We start from the raw sequence: 10,752 nt of genomic DNA on the forward strand, positions 1-10,752 counted from the left end.
TACAGAAGCGTCTACAATAGGTGGGTTTTCCCACTTTTCTATTCTCTTCAGGGAAAGGGAAAGCAATGAGAATTTTTAGGGATCTGTAATTTTTTCTCTGGGTTTTCTCAGGATTTTTCAAACAAGGAGTTTAACTCAGAAGCAGGGAAGGTAAGTGAGGACTTCTTATTTACTGTAAAATAAGATTCCTCTACTTGTTCTGGACCTTCTCAGAAATATGCAAAACATCCCTAATGGCTTCAATCATTAGCTGCACCCCTTTAGCAAGGAATGCATGCTCCCCCTGCATATCCCCCTCACCGTCCCCTGTATCAGAGTCGGTATTAGTGTCAGCTTGCATTATCTGGGCAAGTGTACTTTTTTGGGGTATGTAGGTGGGGTTTTAGATGAAGTAGTGGGAGCTGAATATTTCAAACACTCCACAGATTGTCTCAAAAACTGCATCTCTTATTATGTGACATCCATGTTGAAATCTGGGATATCATTCCCCTTAAAGAATCCACCCATGGGGGTTCGGATTCAGAAGGCTGAGACAGCACATTGCAGTCCTGAGTATATGGAATAGACTCCTCAGGAGAAGATACACACTCTGCAGCACAGGACACAGAGTCCTTAGACATAGTAATGTGGATATACACACTTACACACACCGGAAAATGTCGGACACAGTTTCCCCCAGATTACCTTCAGAGAGTCACAGAGTATAAGGAGCCAGCCACACCGCACCCCTGCAGACAGTTATTATGATAAAAGCCCGGTGCTGACTGACCTTAATAGGGAGGGCAGCGCTCCCTGTCATTGTCCTAGTTCCTATGATCTGCAGGTAGAAAATGGCGCTGGTGAGTGCTGGATCCGCTCTGAGAGGAAGCCCCGCCCCTTGTAATGTCGAGCGGCTTCCTGCACTAATTGTTTTTACTGGCCTGAGGATTTTAGTGATAACAGGGGGATTAGCGCCTGTTATCTGCGTGACCAGTGTAGGGTTTATCCGTGCTGGCTCAGGACGCCCCTCAAAGCGCCTACACTGTGTGTTGCTGAGCCTTCCTGGAGCGCAGCCTGTCAGAGCTGCGCTCCCACCCTTGTGCCGCCATACCCTGCCGCTAACCGGGACGCCGGCGCTATACTCGCCACTTTTCTTTCTTCTGGCTTTGTTAGGGGGTGGCGGCCGTGCTGCGGGAGTGAGCAGTCGCCTCATGGCTTGTGATCAGCACCCTCAGGAGCTCAGTGTCCTGTCAGCGGAGTAGAGAACCATTAACTCTTCAGGAAGTTGGTTCCTATTCCCGACCCCCCCCCACCCCCAAGTCCCACGAAGCAGGGAGACTGTTGCCAGTAGCATTCCTGTAACCTAACTAACTGTAGAAAATAAAAAACTAAGAAACTCCTAGGAGCTCCTCTAGCTGTGACCGACTCCTCTGGGCACATTTTCTAAACTGAGTCTGGTAGGAGGGGCATAGAGGGAGGGGCCAGCCCACACTATTAAACTCTTAAAGTGCCAGTGGCTCCCAAAGGACCCGTCTATACCCCATGGTATTAAATGGACCCCAGCATCCTCTAGGACGTAAGAGAAAGTAGATTATAGCCTAGCAGATGATGATTACAGGGTATCATATGGTGTATGAGCACACACATAAAGGAATGCTACCTTACCAATGCTTCCAGGAGTAACGTTAGGAGACATTTCTCTGATCCATCAGCTCATATGATATTATTGTTCATCTAGAATCTCCAATTCATACGATATGTTCCCCATCCATTGTTTTACATTGGTGCTGACATAGGACTTGGCAAGTGACTACATCTCCATTTATACTTCATGTTTAGTTACCAGTACAAGAGAGATGTATCTGAGTCTTATTATAATATTACATTTGTTATTGTGAGTGTTCTCAGGAGGGTGGACACAATGATAGTCTGAGACACAATATTATAAAGCCTTCATTAAAAGTTGTTTTATTATACACACCCATTTACAATTAATTGTCCCAGAGAGTTGTCTCCTATTCTTTGCAAAATTAATATTGTTACAGAAAAGTCAAATTTCCATAATGTATTTTATTTCCAGCAGATGGACACACAAGCAGGAATATCTCAGAAGGACATCTAATGTTATCCCCGGATTGTGACATAAAAGATAATGACAGTAGACCGGATTCTCCAGGAGCTAATCCCATTACCCCAATTATACATCCAGCTCTATCAGCTGATCCCTCTGATCCTGGGGAATGTTCTCCTGATCACTCTGATATTGGTGCATCTGTTACAGCTCTGAGAGTAGATACAGAGTTTCCATGTGCTATAGATGCCAAATGTATTACACAGAACACAAAGCCTATTAACCCACAGACCGGTAAGGCAGGTGAGAGGCAATTTCTGTGTTCTGAGTGTGGGAAATGTTTTGCATACAATTCAGTTCTTATTAGACATCAGAGAAGTCACACAGGTGAGAAGCCATTTCCATGTCCTGAGTGTGGGAAATGTTTTGCACGGAAATCAGATCTTATTATACATCACAGAAGTCACACAGATGAGAAGCCATTTCCATGTTCTGAGTGTGGGAAATGTTTCACACAGAAATCAGTTCTTGTTAGACATCAGAGAAGTCACACAGGTGAGAAGCCATTTCCATGTTTTGAGTGTGGGAAATGTTTTGCATACAAATTAGTTCTTATTAGACATCAGAGAAGTCACACAGGTGAGAAGCCGTATTCCTGTTCTGAGTGTGGGAAATGTTTTTCATCGAAACCAGATCTTGTTTGTCATCAGAGAAGTCACACAGGTGAGAAGCCATATTCCTGTTCTGAGTGTGGGAAATGTTTCGCACAGAACTCAGCTCTTGTTACACATCAGAGAAGTCACACAGGTGAGAAGCCGTATTCCTGTTCTGAGTGTGGGAAATGTTTTATCCAGAAATCACATCTTATTAAACATGAGAGAAGTCACACAGGCGAGAAGCCATTTTCTTGCTATTAGTGTGGGAAATGTTTTATCCAGAAATCACATCTTATTAAACATGAGAGAAGTCACATAGGTGAGAAGCCATTTTCTTGCTATGAGTGTGGGAAATGTTTTACCTGGAAATCACAACTTGTTACACATCAGCGAAGTCACACAGGTGAGAGGCCATTTCCATGTTCTGAGTGTGGGAAATGTTTTGCACACAAATCAGATCTTATTAAACATGAGAGAAGTCGGGGGCGTGGCCACGTCAGCAACGTAGTAGGGAGCGGATCTCGGGAGCTCCCCGAACAAACATATCCTACCACCCATCCTGACCCTCCTGGTGAGCCTGCCTGGGCTGCATACCTCCCCTGTACTGCTGGGCGCTGCGGGGCACCTTTTTTCGCGGTCTCCGGGACTCGAGGGACGGCGCCGGCTGACTTCCGGCCCTGCGGCCTAGGCCTCCTCCGGATCCCCGGCCTCAATTTCGGCGCCCTCGGCCGCGGAATGACCGGAGCTCGAGCGACGGGTTGACAACACCCACAAACACCCTAGGAAGACTGGGGGGTGGAAGCTGCCTCTCCTCTCCCAGATAAGCTGCGGCCCGGAGCCCTAACACCCGGAGAAGAGGGGAAAAATAGAAGGTACTTCTGGGGAAGGGGAAGAGACACTGCGGCCATTTTGAGAGAAGGGAAATTGATCTCCATGCTTGGAAGGGCTGCTCTCATCTGTGCTGCCCAGTGATCTATCTATGCACACAGGATCTTTTACTGCATACTGATCTCTCCTATTACTACTCTCCTAATAACTATGCTAATACCCACCTGAGATTGGAGACAAAGTCAGCTATTTATATTGCACGGCCCTTCCAATATAACATACAGGAACTGCACATAGATCAGATCTGCCTACACTGCTGTGCTGCACCAATTTCCCACAGTGTACTACGTACCATCATCCTACTTTATTACTCTGACATATTGACTGGACACGGTTGATTCCCGCCACTGATTATACGCGGCCTGGCTGCGTCCGTCATCTAGCTACAACCCTATACTATAGCCCTACTCTGGGAAGAGTGTGACTGCTCCCGCTCAACATGGTAGGGGGCGGCCGGAGTGCGGCCGCGGCCAAACTTGAAAAATTTACCAGACAACCCAATCCTAGGGCTGCACCGGCTCCTTCTCATGAAGCCTCTCCAACACACTCGGCCTCCCCTCCTGAGACAGCGGTTAATTCCCGGAGGCAGTAGGGGCGCCGTCTATTCAACAAGTGCTGGAGGCTATAGCCGGCAGTGAACAACGTCTCTCCGATAAGATGGAAAAGGTGCAGTGCGATCTCTCCTTGCTCCGCCAAGATGTACAACGTATCCGAGAGCGAGTGGGTGAGGCGGAGACACGGGTCTCCAACCTGGAAGATTTATGTGGCCCCCTTAAGCAGTCTGTATCTGTGGTGACCCAGCAGGTCTCCTCACTTCAAACCAAGCTCTTAGACATGGAGGGACGGCTGCGTAGGAACAACATCAGATTCGTAGGCCTGCCTGAAAGAGAAGAGGGTTCGCAGCCGGAGGAATTCCTCGAATCCTGGCTTAAAGAACTGTATGGCGCTGAGTCCTTTACGGCCCATTTTACGGTGGAGCGAGCACATAGGATACCATCTCGGCCTTTACCCCCAGGTGCCCCTCCTCGCACCTTCATCGCTAAATTCCTGCACTATAAAGACCGTGACTCGGTTCTCTGCTTAGGTCGCACGAAGGGCCCGCTGGTCCGCAATGGAGTCAAGGTATCGGCCTTCCCGGACTTTGCTGCAGACGTCCAGAAGGACCGAGCCCAGTTTATGCCCATCAAAAGATGGCTGCGAGACCTCAACATTTCATACTCCATGCTGTTTCCCTCAAGGCTCCGAGTCGTGGCGGATGGGGAGACCAAGTTTTTCAACTCCCCTAGAGAGGCGGCCCAGTGGCTGGACAGATATGCACCGGAGGTTCAGCTGAGAATCTAGCCTTCCTAGCGCTTGGTAGTTAGCTTGATTGTTCGGGATATAAGTATGCCGAAGTTCGGGGTGGTATACGGGGAGGGAATGGTTAATTGGGAAGCTGCTAGTTGCGCTTCCTTTTGCTATTTTTGGGGTTTTATTTTTTTCTTTAGTTTGTTATTTTTCTTATTTAAGTATTTTCTGAGGCAAGGATGTTTTATATTTCAGATGCTATGGCTTACAACGCAGGGCTCATATACGTCATGTTTTACGGGTATTGATAATGCTTATACTCAAAATGTATTTTGGGAGAGGTCCATCCGGGAGGTGTATAGAGCTTATAGGGGGTCATGATTAATCTGAAAATTCTGGCATGGAATGTTCGAGGTCTGAATAACAACATCAAACGTTCTTTGATACTAAATATGATTAAGAAATATGACCCGGATATTGCATGCCTCAGTGAGACCCACTTGGAGGGACATAGGTTACTGTCCTTACGACGGGCCTGGGTGGGCTGGGCATATCATGCCTCCCACTCCTCCTTTTCTAGAGGTGTCTCCGTTCTGATTAAAAAGACAGTGCAATTCGAGTTGATATCGATTAAAACTGACCCGTATGGAAGATATGTATTTATAGAGTGTAAGCTGAACTCCCAGCCCTATTACATTTTAGCGGTGTATGTCCCCCCTCCTTTCTCATATACTGTGCTGCAACAAGCTGCGTCCTTCATAGCCCCCTCCCCTAATACCCCAGTGATATGCTTGGGGGATTTTAATAATGTCCTGGCTCTGTCTATGGACCGATGGCACTCCCCACAAGCTGCGCTGGCGGGAGGTGGTCCTACCAAGTTTGCAGATTTTTTGAATAGTTTGCAATGGGTAGATGTGTGGCGACTTCGTCATCCTGCGGTTCGTCAGTTCTCCTGTTTCTCCAGCACTCATGACTCCTTCTCCAGAATTGACCTGATGCTGGTGTCCCCCACCCTCGTCCCTAGGATAATTGACGTCCACTACGAGGCTCGAGGGGTTTCTGACCACTCCCCTCTGATGATGACTCTTGCTGTGGAAAGTCAGAGGGGGCACTCCTATTGGAAATTGCACCCCTCTTGGCTGACCCAGCTGGGGGACTGCGGTGACTTGGAGACTCAATGGGAGGGGTACTTTAACGACAATGTAGGGTCTGCCCCGGGTACAGTAGTTTGGGACTCGTTTAAGGCGTTCTTGAGAGGCTCATATATTGGACGAATAGCGGCTCATAAAATGGCCTCTAGGGAGAGAGAACAGGCCCTTGAAAAAGACGCTAGGGACCTAGAGTCCCAATATTTGTCTGACAGCGCCCCCGCGACAAAGACACGATGGCTGGTGGCTCAGTCAGTTTGGTTGGCCCACCTGTCTGATAGAAACTCTCGCTCCCTTCTTTTCAAAGCTACTAATATATATATGCAGGCTGATAGGACGGGGGGCCTCCTGGCCCGTCTTATACATTACGATCGTCCTGGGACCACGATCACCCAAATGTCCGGAGCGGATGGCTCTCTTGTCGACACCACACCGGACATTGCGCTGTTATTCCGATCTTACTTCTCTGAGGTTTATAATTCACAGTTGCAGCGCTCTACTTCAGATCTTTCATATTACATGGGGGGTGTTCCGCTGCCCGCACTCTCCTCTGAGGCCTGCGAGCTGCTGGAGGCACCTTTAACGCTTGAGGAGGTGACTGCGGCCATTGGTATGTCCCCTAATGGCAAGGCTCCGGGATGCAACGGAATTCCCTCCGAGGTATACAAGAATCATATTGATTTTTTTGGCCCCAGGCTACATGCCCTGTACTTAGATATATTTGCCAATAACGATCTCCCCCCCTCCATGTCAGAGGCAGTTATAATAGTGATCCCAAAACCCGGTAAAGACCCTAAATCTCTGGACTCCTATAGACCGATTTCCCTGATTCCCACCGATGCCAAGATCCTGGCAAAGATATTGGCAATACGGCTCAACACAGTGATAACCTCCCTCATTCACCCGGACCAGACCGGCTTCATGCCAGGAAAGTCCACGTCTATCAATTTACGTAGACTGCATACCATTTTACAGCTCCCACACGAATCCCCTTCTGACTCGGCTGTGGTCTCGCTGGACGCGGCCAAGGCCTTTGACAGCATTGAGTGGGCTTATTTGTGGGAGGTGTTGGCTCGTATGGGATTTGGACCCAATTATATAAAATGGATTAAACTATTGTATCAACATCCGAGTGCCAGGATCTTGGTGAACGGTTATGTATCCCCATCTTTTCAATTGACCCGAGGTACTAGACAGGGTTGCCCCCTGTCTCCTACGCTGTTTGCCTTGGCCATCGAGCCCCTGGCATGCTTGATTAGATCGCACCCAGATATTGTGGGAATATGTACAGGTTCACGTGAGGATAGGATAGCTCTCTATGCCGATGACATGTTGTTTTTGCAGGATTACACCAAGTCAATGCCCATCCTGCTGCGTGTGATAGAAAGCTTTGGAGATCATTCGGGCCTTAGAATTAACTGGCCTAAATCATACATTATGCCAGTCATAGGCCCCCCTCCTACTGTTTCCAAAATCCCCCTGCCATTAAGTTGGACGGTACAATTTAAGTACCTTGGAATCCAAATAACTAATGACCCTTCTGATTTTGTCCCCCTGAATCTGGATCCGACCATGCAGTGGGTCATGGGCAAATCTAAGACTTGGTGTAAGCTTCCACTAACGGTCTCTGGCAGGGTTAATCTCATTAAAATGATTATACTGCCCAAACTCCTATATATTATTCTCCAATCCCCGGTATATATCTATCCAATATTCTTTAGAAAATTGAATAGCGTTCTGTCCTCACTGATCTGGGCTAATAAAAGACCTAGGATACAGCTAAATACCCTTACCAGACAGAGATCTGACGGCGGCCTGGCTCTACCTAACTTTCAGATATATTACTTCGCTGCTCAGCTGACTCATATCACTATATGGGCACAAAACTCTGAGACTGACTCTTTGCATTGTGAGTTTATCCGTTGTTACTTTCCCTACCTCTCTCCTATGCAGGTGTTACTGAGTGGGAGCATAGCTAGGTTTCTTCCCCCTATCATTTTTCAGGCCCTAAAGATTTGGCGGGCCCTGAGAGACCTCTTGAGATATGACGACCTGGACCCGGATACCCCCTTGTGGTACTCTGACTGGCTCCCTGAACTGCATGCACTTGAGGGGCGGGAGGTGTGGGCCCCTAGATCGGTGATCTCTGTCTCTCAACTTTATCTAGATAATGCATTAAAATCCTTTCAACAACTGAGGGATGAGTTTGACCTACCCAATTCCTACTTCTTCAGATACCTCCAGCTTCGTCATGCCCTCCAGACCCAATTTGCTGAATCACCCCCGCGAATCCTCCCATTTCCCATCAAGACATTTGTGACCACTTTGGGTCGGGCTAAGATGGTCTCACTTGCGTATGGATATCTTCTTACCAAGCTCCATACGGACCCTTTGACGCGTCTCCGTGGAAAGTGGGAGGAGGATTTGGGTCTAATAACTGAGGAGGACTGGGTCCTCGCTTTAGAATACCCTGCTAAGGTTACCAAGTCCCTTAGATATCAGCAGATTCAATTCTTCATTTTACACAGAACATATATGACTCCAGCTAGGCTGGCTACGTTCGGGACGGGCAGATCTAATCTCTGTCCTAAGTGTGGGGGGGCGGTGGGAACATACTGGCATCTAGCGTGGGACTGCCCGAGGTTGAGGGTGTTCTGGTCGGGGGTCGGGTCAATTCTGGAGAGTACGGGAGTGCCTGGCGGTCTGCTTACCCCACAATTCTGTATATTGGGAATGGGGTGCCTTGCTCCTGAGTCTGTTTCAATGGGTCTCTATGCTCTAAATGTATGTGCCTTGGCTAAGGTTTGCATTGCAAGAATGTGGATGGCCCCCAAAGGACCGTTAATATCTGCACTTAAGGCCTTAATTAACGACACTATAATTAAGGAAAGATATGTTTACATGAAGCAAAACGCATCAGCTAAGTTTGAAAGAGTTTGGTCTCCATGGCTAGATTCCCCCCACTCTCATCTTGTTCCCCAAATATAGTAGACACTGAAGTGCAAGCATGTCAATAAATTACTATGTCTGATGTGTACTGAGATGATGACGGCTGGGCCCTGCGAGCCCACATACTCACACACGTGTATGACTAGTGGAGCCCTGAATCAGATTACTCCTTCTTAATTTGCCTCCCTTGCCCTTTCTCTGGTTGTTTGTTATTTTCCTAAAGTTTAGGTTACGGGTTTAAATATAAAAAATAATGAAGACTAATATAGCTGGTTACGGACTTTGTAGACCCTGAGGGTCTGAACATTAGGAAATCCTAGTATACATCTTTATTGAAAATATACTGATATCTTATTGATGTAAGATATGTGTAAAACATGGCTTTGATTCAATATGAATGGATGTAATGTTTGTGATATGATTATGTTCTGCAATGTCTGTACCTTAATCTCCAGACTACTGAATAAAAATTACTTTATTAAAAAAAAAAAACATGAGAGAAGTCACACAGGTGAGAAGCCATTTTTTGCTCAGAATGTGGGAAATGTTTTACACGGAAATTAGATCTTTTTACACATCAGAGAAGTCAGACGGGAAAAGCCATTTCCATGTTCTGAGTGTGTGAAATGTTTTACATAGAAATCACAACTTGTTACACTTCAGCGAAGTCACAGGTGAGAGGCCATTTACATACTCTGAGAAATAAATCAGCACAATAGACATCACTCAGGTGAGGAACCATTTTAATCTTCTGGAGTATTCTCATCAATGCCATGCGTTGTTCTTCAAGGTTCTTCTATTTCCTATGCTTTTTGCAATATACATGTTACCACTGGGTGAAATAATCAGATGTCATGCCATCATCTACCACTGCTGTACAGATGACCTGTCTTTTGCTCCAGGTACTGAGTACCCAGTACCAATCCTAAATAGTTGTCTAGCTGAGCTCCAGGTGTGGGTGATGCCAGTTGGCTGTGACTCAGTCCTGGTGAAACAGGTCCTTATGATAGAAACTCACCAACAAAGGGCAGGGCTACAGCTCAGTTTTGCAAACCAACCAGACTTAAGCTTGTGGGTTCAGAGTTACAAAATGCTGATCCTGAGTGGAATCTTGGTGTCCTGGATGGTGGAGTGACACTTAGACATCAGGTATCAGCCACAATCAGAAGATTCCCTCAGAAGATCTACCTACAGTCATACATGCACTTGTATCATCACACATAGACTACTGCAATGTCCTCTACCTGGGTCTCCCAGCAAAATAATTACACGGCTTGTAGCTTGTACAGAATGCAGCAGCCAGGCTGTTACCTAACCAGCCCGTTCCTGCCACATAACACCCATTCTCTGCTCCCTTCACCGGCTGCCTGTAAGATGGTGACTCTATTACATAATCTTACTGACTCTCCCAGCCCTACATGACCAGGGTCCATTGTACCAGAAGCAGCTTCTGCCTCCTTACTGCCCTGCTTTCTTACTTCCATCTGGAGACAAAGGACTGTTACCAGCAGTACCAAGAATCCCCAAGCAGTTCTGAGATGTCAGAGGGGGAGACAGGGTGGTGGCACTAGTGCTGTAGCGGGGGCTGCCAGAGGCACTGTCTATGGGTAATATTGTCCCCAAGCAGTGCTGAGGTGGAAGAGGGGGGGGCACAGGGTGGCGAGCAGTAGGGGGAGACAGGGAGGTTGGCAGTAGTGGGGTAAAGACAGGTTGAGGGGAGACAGGGCGGGTGGCAGTAGTGGGGGTAGGCGGGGTGGGTGGCAGGAGTGGGGGA

Source organism: Pseudophryne corroboree, assembly GCF_028390025.1.
Source record: "Pseudophryne corroboree isolate aPseCor3 chromosome 3 unlocalized genomic scaffold, aPseCor3.hap2 SUPER_3_unloc_13, whole genome shotgun sequence".
Classification (NCBI taxonomy): Eukaryota; Metazoa; Chordata; class Amphibia; order Anura; family Myobatrachidae; genus Pseudophryne; species Pseudophryne corroboree.